Source organism: Lissotriton helveticus, chromosome 1_1, assembly GCF_964261635.1.
Source record: "Lissotriton helveticus chromosome 1_1, aLisHel1.1, whole genome shotgun sequence".
Taxonomy (NCBI): Eukaryota; Metazoa; Chordata; class Amphibia; order Caudata; family Salamandridae; genus Lissotriton; species Lissotriton helveticus.
The window spans coordinates 66102271-66124554 of NC_136057.1; positions in this window are offsets into that span (position 1 = coordinate 66102271).

Sequence of the window (22284 nt, forward strand, 5' to 3'; positions counted from 1 at the left end):
TGGCGATGCCTCCTCCGGTCTGGTTGACGCGGTCCCTCCGGATGATCTTGTAGCCTTCCGGGATGGCGATGGCGATGTCGGGCGCTGAGGAGGCGTTCATCCAGGTTTCCGTGAGGAAGGCGACGTCTGGGGCTGTGGTGTCGAGCAGGTTCCAGAGCTCGACGGCGTGTCTGTGGACGGAGCGGGTGTTGAGCAGGATGCACTTGAGGTGGTTGCTGCTGGAGTTCGGCTTGGTCGGTGCTGGTGTGGTGCAGGTCCGAGTGCAGGTGAACTTGCAGGAGTGGCAGCAGAAGGGTCCGTGGGTGCGTCTCGGGGCGGCTCGATAGCAGCCCGGGATTCTGCCGGCGTTGAGTGCGGTGAGTTCGGTGGCGTCGTAGGTCCGTCGGGTCGGCTTCCGTCGGTGGAGGCCAGGGGTCCTGGCACTGGGCGCGGTCCAGGCGCGGACGGGCGCAGACAGGCTTTCCTTTGGCGCACCTTCGGCGATCAATCGGTGCTCCCGCTGCGCGCGTCCGCTGCGCGGTTGCTCTGGGGGCATCATAAGAAGGGAGCCGGGAGGGAGGGTCTGCGGGGAGGCGGGAGCGAGTTAGCCTATCGGCTGGTGGGGGGGCGGGGCCGCGGGCAGGCAGCGGAGGGAAAATCGAGTGCGGGCTTGGCGGGCGGCCCTGCGGCGGCTGGGGCACTGGAGGAGGGAGCAGGCGGCGGCGGCAGGTACAGACAGCAGGTGAGGCACAGGAGCGGGAGGCAGGAGGAGCGTGGGGGCGACCAGGCCGGTAGAGGCGCATCAAGAAATGCAATGAATGGATCACTACTTGCACCAACACCCTGGACCACCTCATGCACATCAGTAACCTAACGGAAGACATCAAGAATTACAATGAATGGATCAACACCTGCACCAACACCCTGGGCCCCTCAAACACAGCAGCAACCTAAAGGAAGACATCAAGAACTGCAATGAATGGATCACCATCTGCATCGACAACCAGGACCCCCTCAAGCACAGCAGCAACCTAAGGGAATACATTAATAACTGAAATTAATGGATCACCACCGGCACCGACACCCTGGACCCCCTAACGCACAGCAGCAACCTAACGGAAGACATCAAGAAATGCAATGAATGGATCACTACTTGCACCGACACCCTGGACCCCCTCACGCACATCAGTAACCTAACGGAAGACATCAAGAACTTCAATGAATAGATCATCACCTGCACCAACACCCTGGACCCCTCAAGCACAGCAGCAACCTAATGGAAGACATCAAGAACTGCAATGAATGGATCACCACCTGCACCGAAAACCTGGACCCCCTCAAGCACAGCAGCAACCTAAGGGAAGACATTAATAACTGCAATGAATGGATCACCACCTGCACCAACACCCTGGACCCCTTCAAGCAGAGCAGAAACCTAACGGAAGACATCAAGAAATGCAATGAATGGATCACTACCTGCACCGACACCCTGGACCCCCTCAAGCATAGCTGCAACCTAACGGAAGACATCAAGAAATGCAATGAATGGATCACTACCTGCACCTACACCCTTTACCCCCTCAAGCATAGCTGCAACCTAACGGAAGACATGAGGAACTTCAATGAATGGATGACCACCTGCACCGACACCCTAGCCCCCTCAAGCACAGCGGCAACCTAAAGGAAGACATCAAGAACTGCAATGAATGGATCACCACCTGCACCGACACCCTGGACCCCCCAAGCAAATCAACAGCAACTTAACGGAAGACATCAAGAGCTGCAATAAACGGATCAACACCTGCACCGACACCCTGGACCCCCTCACGCTCAGCAGTAACCTAACGGAAGACATCAAGAACTTCAATGAATGGATCACCACCTGCCCAAACACCCTTAACCCCCGCATACACTTCAGCAACCTAACGGAAGACATCAAGAATTGCAATGAATGGATCACCACCTGCACCAACACCCTGGACCCTCTCAAGCACAGCCGCAACCTAAAGGAAGACATCAAGAACTGCAATGAATGGATCACGACCTGCACCGACACCCTGGACCCCCCAAGCATATCAGCATCAACCTAACGAAGTCATCAAGAACTGCAATAAATGGATCACCACTTGCACCGACACCCTGGACCCCCTCACGCACATCAGTAACCGAACGGAAGACATCAAGAACTACAATGAATGGATCACCACCTGCACCAATACCCTGGGCCCCCTCAAGGATACCAGCAACCGAACGGAAGACATCAAGAACTACAATGAACGGATAACCTCATGCACCGAGACCCTGGACCCCCGCACACACATTAGCAACCTACCGGAAGACATCAAGAACTTCAATGAATGGATTACCACCTGCAGCATTACCCTGCCCCCACAAGCACAGCAGCAACCTAACGGAAGACACCAAGAACTGCAATGAACGGATCACCACCTGCTCCGACACCCTGCACCCTGCCATGCACAGCAGCAACCTAACGGAAGACATCAAGAAATGCAATGAATGGATCACTACCTGCACCGACACCATGGACCCCTCAAGCATAGCAGCAATCTAAAGGAAGACAACAAGAACTGCAATAAATGGATCACTACTTGCACCGACACCCTGGACCCCTCACGCACATCAGTAACCTAACGGAAGACATCAAGAACTACAATGAATGGATCACCACCTGCACCGACACCCTGGACACCCTCAAGCACATCAGCAAACTAACAGAAGACATCAAGAACTTCAGTGAATGAATCACCAAGTGCATCGACACCATTGACCCCCGAGCACAGCAGCAACCTAAGAGAAGACATCAAGAACTTCAATGAATAAATCACCACCTGCACCAACACCTTGGACCCCCTCAAGCACAGAAGCACCTAACGAAAGACACCAAAAACTGCAATGAATGGGTCACCACCTGCACCAACACCCAGGACCCCCCCTCATGCACAGCAGCAACCTAACAGAAGACATCAAGAACTTCAATGAATGGATCACCACCTGCACCGACACCCTGGACCCCTTCAAGCACAGCAGCAACCTAACAGAAGACATCAAGAACTTCAATGAATGGATCACCACCTGCACCAACACCCTGGACCCCTCAAGCACAGCAGCAACCTAATGGAAGACTTCAAGAACTGCAATGAATGGATCACCACCTGCATCGACACCCTGGACACCCTCAAGCACAGCAGCAACCTAACGGAAGACATCAAGATCTACAATGAATGCATCACCACCTCCACCAATACCCTGGACCCCCTCACGCAGAGCAGCAACCTAATAGAAGACCTCAAATAATTCATTGAACGGATCACCACCTGCACCGACACCCTACACCACCTTACGCACAGCAGCAACCTAACGGCAGACATCAGGAACTGTTATGAATGGATCACCACCCACAGCAACACCCTGGTCCCCTCAAGCATACCAGCAGCAACCTAATTGAAGACATCAAGAACTCCAATGAATGGATCACCACCTGCACTGACACCCTGGACCGCCTCAAGCACAGCAGCAACCTAATGCAAGACTTCAAGAACTTCAATGAATGGATCACCACCTGCACCGACACCCTGGACCCCCTCAAGCACAGCAGCAACCTAAAGAAGACATCAAGAACTTCAATGAATGGATCACCACCTGCACCAACACCCCGGACCCCTCAAGCACAGCAGCAAACTAACAGAAGACATCAAGAACTTCAATGAATGAATCACCAAGTGCATCAACACACTGGATCCCCGAGCACGGCAGCAACCTAGCAGAACACATCAAGAACTACAATGAATGGATCACCACCTGCACCAATACCCTGGGCCCCCTCAAGGATACCAGCAACCGAACGGAAGACATCAAGAACTACAATGAACGGATAACCTCATGCACCGAGACCCTGGACCCCCGCACGCACATTAGCAACCTACCGGAAGACATCAAGAACTTCAATGAATGGATTACCACCTGCAGCAACACCCTGCCCCCACAAGCACAGCAGCAACCTAACGGAAGACACCAAGAACTGCAATGAACGGATCACCACCTGCTCCGACACCCTGCACCCTGCCATGCACAGCAGCAACCTAACGGAAGACATCAAGAAATGCAATGAATGGATCACTACCTGCACCGACACCATGGACCCCTCAAGCATAGCAGCAATCTAAAGGAAGACAACAAGAACTGCAATAAATGGATCACTACTTGCACCGACACCCTGGACCCCTCACGCACATCAGTAACCTAACGGAAGACATCAAGAACTACAATGAATGGATCACCACCTGCACCGACACCCTGGACACCCTCAAGCACATCAGCAAACTAACAGAAGACATCAAGAACTTCAGTGAATGAATCACCAAGTGCATCGACACCATTGACCCCCGAGCACAGCAGCAACCTAACAGAAGACATCAAGAACTTCAATGAATAAATCACCACCTGCACCAACACCTTGGACCCCCTCAAGCACAGAAGCACCTAACGAAAGACACCAAAAACTGCAATGAATGGGTCACCACCTGCACCAACACCCAGGACCCCCCTCATGCACAGCAGCAACCTAACAGAAGACATCAAGAACTTCAATGAATGGATCACCACCTGCACCGACACCCTGGACCCCTTCAAGCACAGCAGCAACCTAACAGAAGACATCAAGAACTTCAATGAATGGATCACCTCCTGCACCAACACCCTGGACCCCTCAAGCACAGCAGCAACCTAATGGAAGACTTCAAGAACTGCAATGAATGGATCACCACCTGCATCGACACCCTGGACACCCTCAAGCACAGCAGCAACCTAACGGAAGACATCAAGATCTACAATGAATGCATCACCACCTCCACCAATACCCTGGACCCCCTCACGCAGAGCAGCAACCTAATAGAAGACCTCAAATAATTCATTGAACAGATCACCACCTGCACCGACACCCTAGACCACCTTACGCACAGCAGCAACCTAACGGCAGACATCAGGAACTGTTATGAATGGATCACCACCCACAGCAACACCCTGGTCCCCTCAAGCATACCAGCAGCAACCTAATTGAAGACATCAAGAACTCCAATGAATGGATCACCACCTGCACTGACACCCTGGACCGCCTCAAGCACAGCAGCAACCTAATGCAAGACTTCAAGAACTTCAATGAATGGATCACCACCTGCACCGACACCCTGGACCCCCTCAAGCACAGCAGCAACCTAAAGAAGACATCAAGAACTTCAATGAATGGATCACCACCTGCACCAACACCCCGGACCCCTCAAGCACAGCAGCAAACTAACAGAAGACATCAAGAACTTCAATGAATGAATCACCAAGTGCATCAACACCCTGGATCCCCGAGCACGGCAGCAACCTAGCAGAACACATCAAGAACTTCAATGAATGGATCACCACCTGCACCGACACCCTGGACCCCTAGGAACTTCAACGAATGGATCACCACCTGCACCAACACCTTGGACCCCCTCAAGCACAGAAGCACCTAACGAAAGACACCAAAAACTGCAATGAATGGATCACCACCTGCACCAACACCCAGGACCCACCCTCATGCACAGCAGCAACCTAACGGAAGACATCAAGAACTTCAATGAATGGATCACCACCTGCAACAACACCCTGGACCCCTCAAACACAGCAGCAACCTAACAGAAGACATCAAGAACAGCTATGAATGGATCACCACCTGCATCGACACCCTGGACACCCTCAAGCACAGCAGCAACCTAACGGAAGACATCAAGAACTTCAATGAATGGATCTCCACCTGCACCAACACCCTGGACCCCCTCAAGCACCGCAGCAACCTAATGGAAGACATCAAGAACTACAATGAATGGATCAACACCTGCACCAACACCCTGGGCCCCTCAAACACAGCAGCAACCTAAAGGAAGACATCAAGAACTGCAATGAATGGATCACCATCTGCATCGACAACCTGGACCCCCTAAAGCACAGCAGCAACCTAAGGGAATACATGAATAACTGAAATTAATGGATCACCACCGGCACCGACACCCTGGACCCCCTAACGTACAGCAGCAACCTAACGGAAGACATCAAGAAATGCAATGAACGGAACACTACTTGTACCGACACCCTGGACCCCTCACGCACATCAGTAACCTAACGGAAGACATCAAGAACTTCAATGAATAGATCATCACCTGCACCAACACCCTGGACCCCTCAAGCACAGCAGCAACCTAACAGAAGACATCAAGAACTGCAATGAATGGATCACCACCTGCACCGAAAACCTGGACCCCCTCAAGCACAGCAGCAACCTAAGGGAAGACATTAATAACTGCAATGAATGGATCACCACCTGCACCAACACCCTGAACCCCTTCAAGCAGAGCAGAAACCTAACGGAAGACATCAAGAAATGCAATGAATGGATCACTACCTGCACCGACACCCTGGACCCCCTCAAGCATAGCTGCAACCTAACGGAAGACATCAAGAAATGCAATGAATGGATCACTACCTGCACCTACACCCTGTACCCCCTCAAGCATAGCTGCAACCTAACGGAAGACATGAGGAACTTCAATGAATGGATGACCACCTGCACCAACACCCTAGCCCCCTCAAGCACAGCAGCAACCTAAAGGAAGACATCAAGAACTGCAATGAATGGATCACCACCTGCACCGACACCCTGGACCCCCCAAGCAAATCAACAGCAATCTAACGGAAGACATCAAGAGCTGCAATGAACGGATCAACACCTGCCCAAACACCCTTAACCCCTGCATACACTTCAGCAACCTAACGGAAGACATCAAGAATTGCAATGAATGGATCGCCACCTGCACCAACACCCTGGACCCCCTCAAGCACAGCCGCAACCTAAAGGAAGACATCAAGAACTGCAATGAATGGATCACGACCTGCACCGACACCCTGGGCCCCCCAAGCATATCAGCATCAACATAACGGAAGTCATCAAGAACTGCAATAAATGGATCACCACTTGCACCGACACCCTGGACCCCCTCACGCTCAGCAGTAACCTAACGGAAGACATCAAGAACTGCAATGAATGGATCACCACCTGCCCAAACACCCTTAACCCCTGCATACACTTCAGCAACCTAACGGAAGACATCAAGAATTGCAATGAATGGATCGCCACCTGCACCAACACCCTGGACCCCCTCAAGCACAGCCGCAACCTAAAGGAAGACATCAAGAACTGCAATGAATGGATCACGACCTGCACCGACACCCTGGGCCCCCCAAGCATATCAGCATCAACATAACGGAAGTCATCAAGAACTGCAATAAATGGATCACCACTTGCACCGACACCCTGGACCCCCTCACGCACATCAGTAACCTAACGGAAGACATCAAGAACTACAATGAATGGATCACCACCTGCACCAATACCCTGGGCCCCCTCAAGGATACCAGCAACAGAACGGAAGACATCAAGAACTACAATGAACGGATAACCTCATGCACCGACACCCTGGACCCCCGCACGCACATTAGCAACCTAACGGAAGACATCAAGAACTTCAATGAATGGATTACCACCTGCAGCAACACCCTGCCCCCTCAAGCACAGCAGCAACCTAAAGGAAGACATCAAGAACTGCAATGAATGGATCACGACCTGCACCGACACCCTGGACCCCCCCAAGCATATCAGCATCAACATAACGGAAGACACCAAGAACTGCAATGAACAGATCACCACCTGCACCGACACCTTGGACCCCCTCACGCTCAGCAGCAACCTAAAGGAAGACATCAAGAACTGCAATTAATGGATCACCACCTGCACCGACACCCTGGACCCCTTCAAGCACAGCAGCAACCTAACGGAAGACATCAAGAACTTCAATGAATGGATCACCACCTGCACCAACACCCTGGACCCCTCAAGCACAGCAGCAACCTAATGGAAGACTTCAAGAACTGCAATGAATGGATCACCACCTGCATCGACACCCTGGACACCCTCAAGCACAGCAGCAACCTAACGGAAGACATCAAGATCTACAATGAATGCATCACCACCTCCACCAATACCCTGGACCCCCTCACGCAGAGCAGCAACCTAATAGAAGACCTCAAATAATTCATTGAACGGATCACCACCTGCACCGACACCCTAGACCACCTTACGCACAGCAGCAACCTAACGGCAGACATCAGGAACTGTTATGAATGGATCACCACCCACAGCAACACCCTGGTCCCCTCAAGCATACCAGCAGCAACCTAATTGAAGACATCAAGAACTCCAATGAATGGATCACCACCTGCACTGACACCCTGGACCGCCTCAAGCACAGCAGCAACCTAATGCAAGACTTCAAGAACTTCAATGAATGGATCACCACCTGCACCGACACCCTGGACCCCCTCAAGCACAGCAGCAACCTAATGAAGACATCAAGAACTTCAATGAATGGATCACCACCTGCACCAACACCCCGGACCCCTCAAGCACAGCAGCAAACTAACAGAAGACATCAAGAACTTCAATGAATGAATCACCAAGTGCATCAACACCCTGGATCCCCGAGCACGGCAGCAACCTAGCAGAACACATCAAGAACTTCAATGAATGGATCACCACCTGCACCGACACCCTGGACCCCAAGGAACTTCAACGAATGGATCACCACCTGCACCAACACCTTGGACCCCCTCAAGCACAGAAGCACCTAACGAAAGACACCAAAAACTGCAATGAATGGATCACCACCTGCACCAACACCCAGGACCCACCCTCATGCACAGCAGCAACCTAACGGAAGACATCAAGAACTTCAATTAATGAATCACCACCTGCACCGACACCCTGGACCACTTTAAGCACAGCAGCAACCTAACTGAAGACATCAAGAACTTCAATGAATGGATCACCACCTGCAACAACACCCTGGACCCCTCAAACACAGCAGCAACCTAACGGAAGACATCAAGAACAGCTATGAATGGATCACCACCTCCATCGACACCCTGGACACCCTCAAGCACAGCAGCAACCTAACGGAAGACATCAAGAACTTCAATGAATGGATCTCCACCTGCACCAACACCCTGGACCCCCTCAAGCACCGCAGCAACCTAATGGAAGACATCAAGAACTACAATGAATGGATCAACACCTGCACCAACACCCTGGGCCCCTCAAACACAGCAGCAACCTAAAGGAAGACATCAAGAACTGCAATGAATGGATCACCATCTGCATCGACAACCTGGACCCCCTCAAGCACAGCAGCAACCTAAGGGAATACATGAATAACTGAAATTAATGGATCACCACCGGCACCGACACCCTGGACCCCCTAACGCACAGCAGCAACCTAACGGAAGACATCAAGAAATGCAATGAATGGATCACTACTTGCACCGACACCCTGGACCCCCTCACGCACATCAGTAACCTAACGGAAGACATCAAGAACTTCAATGAATAGATCATCACCTGCACCAACACCCTGGACCCCTCAAGCACAGCAGCAACCTAACGGAAGACATCAAGAACTGCAATGAATGGATCACCACCTGCACCGAAAACCTGGACCCCCTCAAGCACAGCAGCAACCTAAGGGAAGACATTAATAACTGCAATGAATGGATCACCACCTGCACCAACACCCTGGACCCCTTCAAGCAGAGCAGAAACCTAACGGAAGACATCAAGAAATGCAATGAATGGATCACTACCTGCACCGACACCCTGGACCCCCTCAAGCATAGCTGCAACCTAACGGAAGACATCAAGAAATGCAATGAATGGATCACTACCTGCACCTACACCCTGTACCCCCTCAAGCATAGCTGCAACCTAATGGAAGACATGAGGAACTTCAATGAATGGATGACCACCTGCACCGACACCCTAGCCCCCTCAAGCACAGCAGCAACCTAACAGAAGATATAAAGAACTACAATGAATGGATCACCACCTGCACCGACACTCTGGAGCCCCTCAAGCACAGAAGCACATAATGAAAGAAACCAAAAATTTCAATGAATGGATCACCACCTGCACCAACACCCAGGACTCTCAAGCACAGGAGCAACCTAAAGGAAGACTTCAAGAACTTCAATGAATGGATCACCACCTGCACCGACACCCTGGACACCCTCAAGCACAGCAGCAACCTTAAAGAAGACATCAAGAACTTCAATGAATTGATCTCCACCTGCACCGACACCCTAGACCCCCTCAAGCACAGCAGCAACCTAATGGAAGACATCGAGAACTACAATGAATGGATCACCACCTGCACAGACACTCTAGACCCCCTCAAGCACAGAAGCACCTAACGAAAGAAGCCAAAAATTGCAATGAATGGATCACCACCTGCACCAACACCCTGGACCCCTCAAGCACAGGAGCAACTTAAAGGAAGACATCAAGAACTGCAATGAAAGGATCACCACCTAGACTGACAACCTGGACTCCCTCAAGCACAGCAGGAACCTAAGGGAAGACTTTAATAACTGCAATGAATGGACCACCACCTGCATCAACACCCTGGACCCCCTCAAGCACAGCAGCAACCTAACGGAAGACACCAAGAACTGCAATGAACGGATCACCACCACCACCTGCACTGACATCCTGGACCCCCTCAAGCACAGCAGCAACCTACAGGAAGACTTCAAGAACTTCTATGAAAGGATCACCACCTGCACCGACACCCTGCACCCCCTCAAGCACAGCAGCAACCTAACAGAAGACATCAAGATCTACAATGTCAGTCAGTCATAAACTTTTATTCGATTGACAAAACATTCAATCATAAAAAGTACAGTTTAACAATCAAATAAATATTATGGATACACATGTAAAACTATAAAGAAAAATAAAATACAAATTTAGTACATCTCTAAAAGAAAAAACAGTAATTGCACTTGCAGTAAAGTAAACAAAGTGTGAGGAATATCGATTCATGTGGTAGGAGACCCAATCATACAACGTGTTTTTAAACAGGATTTCAAGAAAAGTGCCACACATTTAGCAGCGTGGGGGGTGTCCAGCATCTGGAGGGCCAGGAAGGCTGGCCGACACGTTCTCAACCCCATGCTACGTAAGAGGGGAATTATCCATTTTTTACACGATTGAACAAAAAAATGACAGAAAAAGATGGTGTGTATATTTGATTGAACAGAAGCACCATCGCACGGACAGCAAGCCAATTCGTGCGACCAGTTATGCACATTAGGGAAAGTGACAAGACGAAAGAATAAATTGAAACGAAATCTTGTTAACACATACTTTTCAAAATTAGATAGGAAGAAGGATAAATAGGGCTGGGTACCAAGGGTAGATTGTAAGGATAAAATGTGCGCGTTACTTGGCTTCAGTATCTCTGTATAGAGGCGAAGATGTCTCAGATGGTTCATACAGAGAATTTTCAGCGCCTTTTTGCTGATGTCGGACAAGGACAGTGGGTCTGAATAGTAAGTAGCACAGTTCATATCCCTAAAGAAATTTGAGACATACACTAACCAGGGAATTTTTTGCCAGTTTACTAGGGTAAGGCAATCCTGGAGAAGGGAGCGGGTAAGATGACAATGAGGTTTTGTCCAAATACGGCGCCATAAAAGAATCGGCTGGCATCTGATGGAATCTATTATATAATCGATGCCCAGCTCGATATGGGAGCCGTATATTGGAGCGCTCCTAGGTAGAGCCAGGATATATTTAATAAACTTAGTTTGGACTAATTGTAGGCTATCAACCTGGGCGTGGCCCCAAACGGGAGCGCCATAAGTTTTGCTTGATAGATTTTAAGTAGCTCTTTAGGAGCAGGTTTACCCAGTTTACGAGAAAAGGAAACCAGGGCTGAAGTTGCTCTTTGAAAGTGTATTTTTCTGCAAGCCACCGCCTGTTTCCAGGCTAGTTGGTCGTCCATTAAAATGCCTAGGTAGGGGTATTCCCTGGCTCGCTCCAGTCTGACCTGTTCTAGGTAGATAGATTTGGGATGTTTTACTTTAGGACCAAAGTGCATAACAAAAGTCTTGCTCTTGTTGACTTTTAGTCCCAGGGAGGACATGAACTGATTATACTTGTCAACTTGTTTCTGCAACTGAATTAGGGTCCTAGCTAGAATGACGGAATCGTCCGCGTACAGTAAGGCAGGGATTGAGCGGTGGTTAATAGTAGGGAGGTCCTTGCTTCCCTTTAGCAGGGCCTTTTCAACCCCGTTGGTATAGAGGTTGAAAAGGAAAGGGGCCAGGACACAACCCTGCCTTACTCCTCTCGTAACGGGAAAAGAAGATGTTAGTTTTCCGGCTAGCCCAAACCTCACGCACGCAGTAGCGTCGGAGTAGAGCTCGCGCAAGTCATTAACGAGAGGGGGATCCACTCCAAGATCGCTCAGAATGGACCATAGCTTGGAGTGGATCACACAATCGAAGGCGGAACTGAGGTCGATGTAGACTGCATACAAGTTACCGCGCTTCGCTCCTACATATTTGCCAATCAATAAGGTTAGGTTTAATGCCTGTTCTATCGTACCAAGGCCCTCCTGGAACCCATACTGGAGATCGGTTAGGATGTTGTTTTCCGACGCCCAGTCCTGGAGTCGTTCCAGGAGTAGGCGCCCGGCGACTTTCCCCAGTGAGTCCAGGAGGGAAATTGGTCTGTAACAGGCAGGGTTGGTACGATCCCCCTTTTTGAAGATCGGCAATAATATGGAGGAGGACCAGGAGTCCAAGAGGCCATTCGACGAGACTGCCGCCATCACCTGCGTGACGACTGGAGCCCACAATTCTAGGTTGCTAGAGAAGATGTCCAGAGGGACACCGTCTGGGCCGGGCGTTTTTCCTGTTTTTGAACGCGTTAAAGCGTGCAAAACCTCGCCTAAGCTAAAATGCAAGTCGATGGGATAAGTTGGAGCACCATCGAGATCAACATGTGGTGTATCTACTGATAAGGCAGGGTCGGGGGGCCCCCCAAATATTTTCGAAAAATGGGACACCCAAAGCTCTGCAGAAATTGCCACATCTAAGTGCTGCGGTCTATTATCATCTGCTAAAAAGGGTGATTTGATGACACGCCAAAACTGGGCGCTATCTTTGGTTAGACAGCAATCATGTAATTGGGCCCATAGGTTTTTTCTTAGAGCCTTTTTACAGGTCTGTTGTCGTCCTTTCTTAATTTGGCTATCAGGGAAGGAATTCTGTTGGTGCTATTTGTAGCCTTTTTTAAGGCTGATAAGGCTTTGCGACAAGCTTTGTCGAACCATCCCCTAGAACCTTTTGTAGCAGGATTATATTTTCTGGATAACACTGAACCCATTACTGATAAAATCTCTTGAAAACTAGTTAAAATCAACTGGGGTGAAGAATCTTCAGCAAGACAGTTGTTTATCCATGGGAGGGAATTGGATATGACTTTAGCGCTAATAACTAGAGGGTCAATTTTAGACCATTTAACTGAAAAGCCATTCTCTCTGTCCATGGCCAGTGACTGCTGGGTTAAGTGGCTGATCTTAATAGGTTGGGAGCCGCCATATGGGATGGACAGAATGATACTGTTAGGGTAGTGATCGCTTGAAATGTCAGAACCCGTGCTAAACCATTGTAGATTACCTTTTAGCAGTGTCGAGCATAAGATAAAATCGATAGTGGTCCGCATACCCCTACCATGAAAGGTAGGCTTAAAATCAATAGGGGGATGTACCAACACATTAGCAAAGTCAAGTTCCAATTCAGCCAGACTATCATTCAAAGCGTTACCAACACAGGAATGAATAAAATGAGTTAATGGACAATCATTTTCGTCCTGCCAACCACAAATTCCTTTGCTGTAATTAGGGCACAATGAAACATTAAAATCACCCCCCCAAATTGTGTGACATAGAGATGTTGGATGGTTATTACGATATTCGATAATCAGAGAAGAGATTTCTTTCACACATTTGGTACATTCAGATACACTAAAATTGTTATAAAAATTAACACAAAGATAAACAGTACTTTTACTAAATTCAACCAGGATAATTTGGAAATTCGGGGTGTTATGTAAAACAGATGATTTCAGCATAGGTAAGGTATTACACAAATAAACAACTAAACCCCCCTTGGATCTGCCATGAGTGGTAGGGCTGGCAGGTGAGTGGAACGTAATATAGCCCTGCAGGTGTATCGGATCTATAGCCCACGTTTCCTGGAGGCAGATTATTTTAAAAGAAGAAACAAGATCCAGCCAGGATTTGATTTTCAGTTTTGAGCGGAGACCCGCTACGTTCCAAAATAGGACGGAAAAATGGAACAATGGAGGAGAACTCTTAATGATAATCGGTTTAGGTGAAGTGGCGTGTGTGGATTGAGAGAATTTTAGAGGAAAAAAAGAAGCAGGTGAGTTGGTAGATTGGTGAACGGAGGTAGTAAGTGCATATTTGGTAAGGATTGAAGACCGAGGAGGGGTGGGTGTGGCAGTTAACAGGTCTGGGATGGGTGCATCTGAGTTGGGTGCAGCAGAGAAAGATGTTATGCTCGGCAGCATGACCGAGGTCTGCGCCATATCGCAATGATCGGGGGAAGGTGATGGGAGATTAACATGAAGGCTGACGGGTGATGGTCAATCAACCATTTCCAAACAGTCATATCTGTTGGACAATGGGATTCCGCCCCAGCCAAATGAGGGAGCTACATCACTCCCCCCATACCTAGACCTGCTGTTCCAGTCCCGTCTAGGGTTCCAGTTTCCAACTTGGGTCCAGTTCCACTCTGGCCCGGTGTTATAGTGCTGGACTGGAGGATAAAAAAAGGAAAGTCTTCTAGTACTGATACCATCGGATGAGTATTGAGGACCTCAGGAGCATATATGCTCTACTGTGTGAGGATCTTTGAAATTCACAATTACACAATCTCCCTGGAGTGTTTTATGTGCTTTCCCTAGCCAAGGAACTCGCCGTACTGAAGTAACTCTATTGTTGGCGTAGGGGGGGAGGGGCCTGTTACTAGATAACCAGTGTAGAACCTTATTTCTAAGGGACCAACTGGGTTCGTCCGAGCTAGAATTCAGCTCTGGAACCCCCGTCATAATAACGACGAAGGGAGCTGCTTCGGGAGGAAGATGGATAGGAGGGGTCCCCTTCCTCCTAGTCCTATGGGTGGCAATATGTTGGTCGCGTGTATTAGAATGTTTAGTGGATGGAACAGTGAGCTGAGCTGGTAAAAGGACGGGGGTGGGAAGAGAGGTGACTGCTGGGGTGGGAACATTTACTGTCTTTGATGGGGGGGAATAGGTCTGGTTGATGTTACTGTAGTAGAACTAGTTGCTGCTGTGGCAGGGCGGCTGGTTGCCGGACGACTGGTTGCCGGGGCCCTAATGCTAGGATTTTTAGGAATAGGTTTGGTGACTAGGGTTTGGGCAATTGGGGGCCCTGTGGTAGGTTTTAGTGATGACGATAGCACATCTAACTTCTTCGCTATGTTGGTGAGAATATGTTCGAACGGTTGAAGATAGGATTTAAATAGTGCCCCAATACTGTCGAGTAGTTCATTATTAAGCTCAGAGGGACAACTACTGGAGTCTGCTATAGAACTGGAACTAAGATGGGGGCTAAAAATGAGTGGTGTAGGGGAAGGATTTTGGGTAACAGTAGGGGTGCAAGCCCCTTCGGTAGGCAGGGGGACTGCTTGATTAGCAGAGTGGGGAACAGAAATTAAATGTGAATTAGGAAGCGGAGTTTTTGGAGACCTGATTTGAGAATGGTTAATGAGCTGTGGACTCCTGATATGGCAAGGGATCTTTTTCGACTTTTTGTTCTTGGGGATCGCGCCCTCCCTGATTCCCCGTATGACAGTTGAGATAGGGTCAACCCGGGTCGGGCTAATAAAAAGTGCCGGGGTTTGCTCCAGTGACGAAGATAATTGGGTTTGCTGGAGGGCTGAAAATTCAAGTGAGACTGATAAGTCCACTGTAGCTGGAACTAAGAGAGGATCGGCATGGTTAGCTAGAAGAGTAACTGGAGCTGGAGGGTTTCCAGGAGATTTGACTGTCGCCAATAGGCCCAGTGAGGAACGCTTAGCGGCGTTCAAATCCTGAGAGACCCTCCGTTCCAGAAGAAGTACGCCCTGATTAATGGCATCATTAGCCTTGGCAATAAATTGGTCAATTGGGCCGGTGGTTTGGGCCGTGCGAAGGGCTTTGTTGCTCCTTGTACCCCTCGGGGACATACTTCAACTAGAAAGCGATACAATAAACAGGGCCGAATAAGAATTAAAAACCAAATAAGGTGGCCCAGTCCAGTCTTGCCCGGTCTTGAACGGGCTTAAACGGGCCCGCCCTTGGCCCGGGCTTCGCCCCGTGCTCCGTCCCGCGCGCGTCCCGCGTCGCGGAGAGGAGCCAGTCACTAATAACCGGGAAGGCGGTGGGCGTGGCCGCCGGGGGAAGAGGCACCAGCTGCACAAGTTTTGGGATTGCTGGTCCTCGCAGTCCCCCAGACGGAGTAGTTCAAATGATATCCCCCTCGAGCCTCAACCCACAGCGCTCTCAGCTGGGAGCGGTGTGTGCTTCTGCCGACTGCAGAGAGCGCTCCCACCAGCGAGTGCGGGCGTGTGGGGAGGCGAGCTGGTCCGCTGGACAGAGGGGAGAGTACAGCAACAGATCCTCAGGTCAGAATTAGCAAAGCAATGTGAGCGGCACCCGCAAAGCGGGTGTTGCGAAAGGTAAAGGCTGGAAGTGGAGGGCGTGGCCGCCGGGGGAAGAGGCACCAGCTGCGCTAGTTTTGGGATTGCTGGTCCTCGCAGTCCCCCGGACGGAGTAGTTCAAATGATATCCCCCTCGCGGGCTGCCCTGGGATTGATAACAGGGATTTCTGGAAATCTAAACACTTGAGCAGGAAATCTGAAGGCTGCATAAACAGACCCCTCTGCGGTGCACGGAGTTCAGCGTGCAGAAGGCTCTCCGCTCTCAGAGCCGCTCTTCCTGCTGACAGGGGTGGAGGGGGAGCCAAGCCGGAGCAGGCACTTCGGCTTCAGAATCTACTGCATCAGGGGCTTATCTCTGCCCGTGTCTGATGCAACTTCTACAACCCGAAAGTCCCGTATTCGGACGGGCAGAGGGCCCCCGGGACACTTTATGTTACTTTCCTGAAGAATGTCGACGTGAAAGCGCGCTGAGATTTTGAAACATTTCAATCTATCTTTGTCTCAGATTTTTTATTGGCGTTTTTCTCTTAGCTCTTATTTATTTTTACATCGTTCGTCTTTGGCTTTTGTTTTCCTGCTCTTGAAGAGTCTATATTTAAATCGTGATTTTCTACTGATAGGATTGGGACTGCGAGCTGGTTGTTCTTGTCTGCTCTTCCCGCTACTGCTTGCGGAACCCGCTCCGCGGGTCCCGCTTCGTGCTGGGCTTCGTCACTGCCACCTCTGTACTTGGGGGATTGAGGAGGAACCTACCAGGCGCCCGGTTTTCATCTTGGGGCGCTTACTGGTGCAGGGCTGCGAGCGAGGGTGGGCGCAGGACTACAAGTCCCAGGAGCGCCCGCCCATCTCCATTGCCAACAGCTGAGCCGCTCTCCCTGCAGGCTCCTCCCCCGCTTCCTCTGCAGCAAAACCTCCTGCACCTGGGGCCACGCCGGATTGCTTTTCTACTGACAGCCAAAGGATTGGGACTGCGAGCTGGTTGTTCTTGTCTGCTCTTCCCGCTACTGCTTGCGGAACCCGCTCCGCGGGTCCCGCTTCGTGCTGGGCTTCGTCACTGCCACCTCTGTACTTGGGGGATTGAGGAGGAACCTACCAGGCGCCCGGTTTTCATCTTGGGGCGCTTACTGGTGCAGGGCTGCGAGCGAGGGTGGGCGCAGGACTACAAGTCCCAGGAGCGCACGCCCGTCTCCATTGCCAACAGCCGAGCCGCTCTCCCTGCAGGCTCCTCCCCTCTCCTATAAACCTAACAGGCCAGTCCCGCTGCGCGGAAAGCGCGCGGGAAGGCGCCGGGAGAAGCCCGGGACAAGGGCGGGACAGTCTGCGACAGTCCGCGACTGACGGCGACTGGACTGGGCCAGGTATACTGCCCTTTTGTAATTTTTTGTTCCTTCTGAGTGACTTTAACTGTGCTTTGTGCTATTCTGAAAGGTATGTCTAAGCCAAAACAATGCATTGTTCCTGCAAACCCTATGAACAATTATTTAGTCCAAGTGGTTGCCAAGATTAATAATGACAGAAGGTCCTCCCTGGGATTGAGCTTAACCCCGGATATATTTACAACCGATCCCTCCCAAGGCTTTACACAGGCCATAGATCACACCAATCAACTTGGGGTATTCTCCCAGAGCAGCAGTGATAGTCCCGCTCGTAACACATCGACACCCCTCATATTGAGTAACTCCCTAGTTAACTTGCAGGAAGTAGAAAAGGATAGCGAGACAGGGGTGTCTTCCCTGAATAATATAGATAATCCTGTACATAATGTATCATCCTCGGTTACACTGACTAAAATACCCGAGGTTGACCATGTTGATACTATTGTGGATCTAGAAACTATGGAAGATAGCACCCCCAACACTGCACCTGTTCCCGTGCCTAGAGTGACTAGAGGGGCATCAAAGGGTCAACCCAGACGCACTGGATTACGTTCCAGTAGGAAAAGACTAGCGACCCCACCTAGGAAAAGCAATGTAGAGAATGAAGGAATTGAGGTCGAGGGTAATATGCTATGGGATGAAGCTAACATTAACAAACTAATGGGAATGTTTGATCAAAAAATGAGGGGTATAATAAAACCACTGTTATCGAAAATTGACCAACTGACTGACAAAGTGCACAAACTGGAGGGCCTTCTGTCTAACACAAATGCAAATATGGAAAAAATACCTATCCAGGTGTTGGACAAATTGGAGCTTACCAAATACAGGGATGATAGGACTAGAAACGGAGGAGAAGGAGAAGGGGGGGAGTCTGGGGGTCCGACTCATCCACCTCTCCCCATCCCAGGCCCAACGGTAAATGCCCACTGTTCACAAGACCCGTTAGTGTTTTGCAGGCCTGGGGAATGTTCCCTGCCGGAATCAGGCCCAGTGGAGTTGATCGTTGAAGCATCCCCAATGATCCTGGTCCTGGCAAATGTTCCGATCCTAAAACCTGGACAGATTGAGTCCTCCCAATCACTTGTAAGTACAGCTCTCTATTGGCTTACCAATAATATGCACATTACCCAGTGGGGGAAACGCAAACTCACAGAGGAAATATCATCTGCCAGAAGAGTTAAATGGATAGGCAGTAGCCCTAAAAAATTTGAAGGCGATTGCGTGGTGCTTAACTTCAAGGGGCCAGAAGTATTACCTGATATTTTACCAAACCTTTTGCCCCCACAACGTAGAACAGCAGAAATTATCCCACTTACACTTGACTTCTTCTATAGCAGAAGAGGTCTGTTAGACGGACCGGGAGGGTCGGCCGAGGATACGGGGAGAGGTCTCCGGGGAGAGCCGTCTCCAGTGAATCGTACAGACAAGTAACTTCCCCCCCACAGACGGACACCACACAATGATAAAGTTCAACGATACTTTATAGACAATTCTTCAAGTACGGTAGAATGGTACAAGGAGGTCTGGACTCAGGGGTCCCCTCTATTCTGGTCTCTGTTTGGGAAAAGGGTAGCGGGACAGTCTTATTACCAAAACGATGGAAAATAGCTCTCAATCCTCGAGCTCGGTGGTGTAGATGAACGGGCCGCGGCGGAGCCAGCAGGTCCCGAGATGGATGAAGGCAGACGACGGTCCGCGGCAGAGCCAGCAGGTCCCGATGAAGGTGGTGGTTACAAACGGTCCGCGGCTACGCCAGCAGGTCCCGACGATGAATGAAGGCAGACGACGGTCCGCGGCAGAGCCAGCAGGTCCCGATGAAGGTGGTGGTTACAACCGGTCCGCGGCTACGCCAGCAGGTCCCGACGATGATGAAGGATAGGGTGGTTCCCAAAGCCGCGGCAGCGCCAGCAGGCAAGACGAGGGTGCACAAGACAGAGCTACGGCAGCGCCAGTAGTCCGTCAAGGATGAGTTCCTCTTTGCGTCTCTCGACTCCAAGATACAACTCCCGTCCTGCTCTGGAGCTGCCCCAGTTATAGGGCTGGTGTGCTTTGATGTCCGGACCCTCGCACTTGGAGGTCGGGAGGTCCGGGATGAGGGGGTTCAGACACCCAGCAGGGGGGTGGAGCCAGCGTCCGGGGAGGCGATGGGCGAGCGGCACTTGGCGGGTGAGAGCCATCGACACCTCCTGCTCCCATTGACTGACCAAGTAGCCCGCTCACCTCCTGGGTGGATGTTGGTGCCGGAATGTCTGAGGCCTGGCCAGGCCCAGGGTTGAGGTCGATCGGGGGCCAGGCGGCCTCGTGGTGGAGTGTCCAAGATGGCGCCCAGGATGGGCGCGCAGGCCGGTAGTGGGTCGGCCTACGGGGTCAACAGGTTCGAGTGTAGGGGTCCCTGCGGGGACGGTGGACGTGCAATGGTGGTGTGTGGTACTTGCGTGGCTGGTTCGGGCCTGGTTGGGCCGGGGGAGAGCGGCCCTTCATGTGGCCTGTCCAACATGCGTCCCCCCCAGCTGAAGGCGGGGAGAGTTACCCATTCTCTTGGGGACTCTTCTCGTCGAGGCGGAAGAACCGGGACAGGCCATCTGCGTTGGCGTGATCGGGCCCAGGCCGATGTTCAACTGTGAAGTCCATCCCTTGTAGGGAGATGGACCAGCGTAGTAACTTCGGGTTTTCCCCCCGCATCTGCATCAGCCACTGCAGGGGTCGGTGGTCGGTCTGTACCCGAAAGGGTGTGCCAAAAAGGTAGGGCCGGAGCTTCTTGAGGGCCCATACCACCGCGAAGGCCTCCCTCTCTATGGTGCTCCAGCGTTGTTCCCGTGGTAGGAGTCGCCGGCTGATGAAGGCCACCGGCTGGTCATGGCCTTCGGTGTTCACTTGGGACAGGACTGCCCCAATGCCATGGTCGGAGGCATCCGTCTGGACGATGAACTCCCGGCTGTAGTCGGGGGCCTGGAGCACAGGGGCGGAGCACATGGCGGCTTTCAATTGTTCAAATGCAGCTTGACACTCTGGGGTCCAGTTGACTTTCTGGGGCTGATTTTTTGACGTGAGCTCTGTGAGGGGCCTCACGATAGTACCATAGTCTTTCACGAACCTTCGGTAATAGCCCGTGAGGCCCAGGAAGGCTCGTACCTCGGTCTGGGTAGTGGGGGGCTGCCAGGACTGGATGGCGGCAATTTTTAGCTGCAGAGGGGCCACCAGGCCGCTTCCCACCTGGTGCCCGAGGTAGGTTACAGACCCTTGCCCAATTTGACATTTGCTGGCCTTGATCGTGAGGCCAGCTTGCTGAAGGGCGTGCAGTACTGCTCGGAGGTGGTGGAGGTGCTCGGACCACTGGTTGCTGTATACAGCGATGTCGTCTAAGTAGGCGGCGCTGAATCCTTCGAGCCCCGCCAGGACCTGATTGACGAGCCGTTGGAATGTTGCTGGGGCATTCTTCATGCCGAAGGGCATGACTGTGAAATGGTAATGGCCATCGGGCGTGGAAAAGGCAGAACGTTCTTGTGCCCGGGGTGTGAGGCCGATTTGCCAGTAGCCCGCCGTCAGGTCGAAGATACTGAGGTAGCGGGCAGCTCCCATGCGGTCGATTAGTTCATCTGCCCGGGGGATGGGATGTGCGTCTGTCCTGGTGACCGCATTCAAGCCCCGGTAGTCGACGCAGAACCGGAGTTCTGGTGTGGTGCCGGGGGCAGCTGCTTTGGGGACCAGTACTACAGGGCTGGCCCAGGGGCTGTCTGAGGGCTCGATGACCCCGAGCGTGAGCATTTTGGCTACTTCCTCCTGGATGCAGGCCCGTACCCGATCTGGCACGCGGTAGGCCCGGTGGCGGATAGGGGGGCTGTCCCCCGTGTCCACATCGTGCGTACACCAGGAAGTGACACCTGGGGTGAGGGAGAACAGGCTGGCGAATTGTGATAGGAGAACTTGGCACTCCTGGTGTTGCTCTCGGGTGAGGGCCTCTGAGAGTCGGACCCCATCTACGGAACCGTCTTTCTCCCGCGTTCGTAGGAGGTCCGGGAGGGGCTCGGAGTCCTCTTCAGCCCCATTGTCTGTGGCCATCAGGAGGCTGAGTTCTGTCCGTACAAAGTGCGGTTTCAGTCTGTTAGCGTGGAGGACCCGGAGGGGGTTCCGGGAAGATTCCAAGTCGATGAGATAGGTAGCCGGACCCTTGCGCTCGACCACCTTGAAGGGCCCTGTCCACTTGTCTTGTAGGGCGCAGGGTTCGGTGGGGGACATC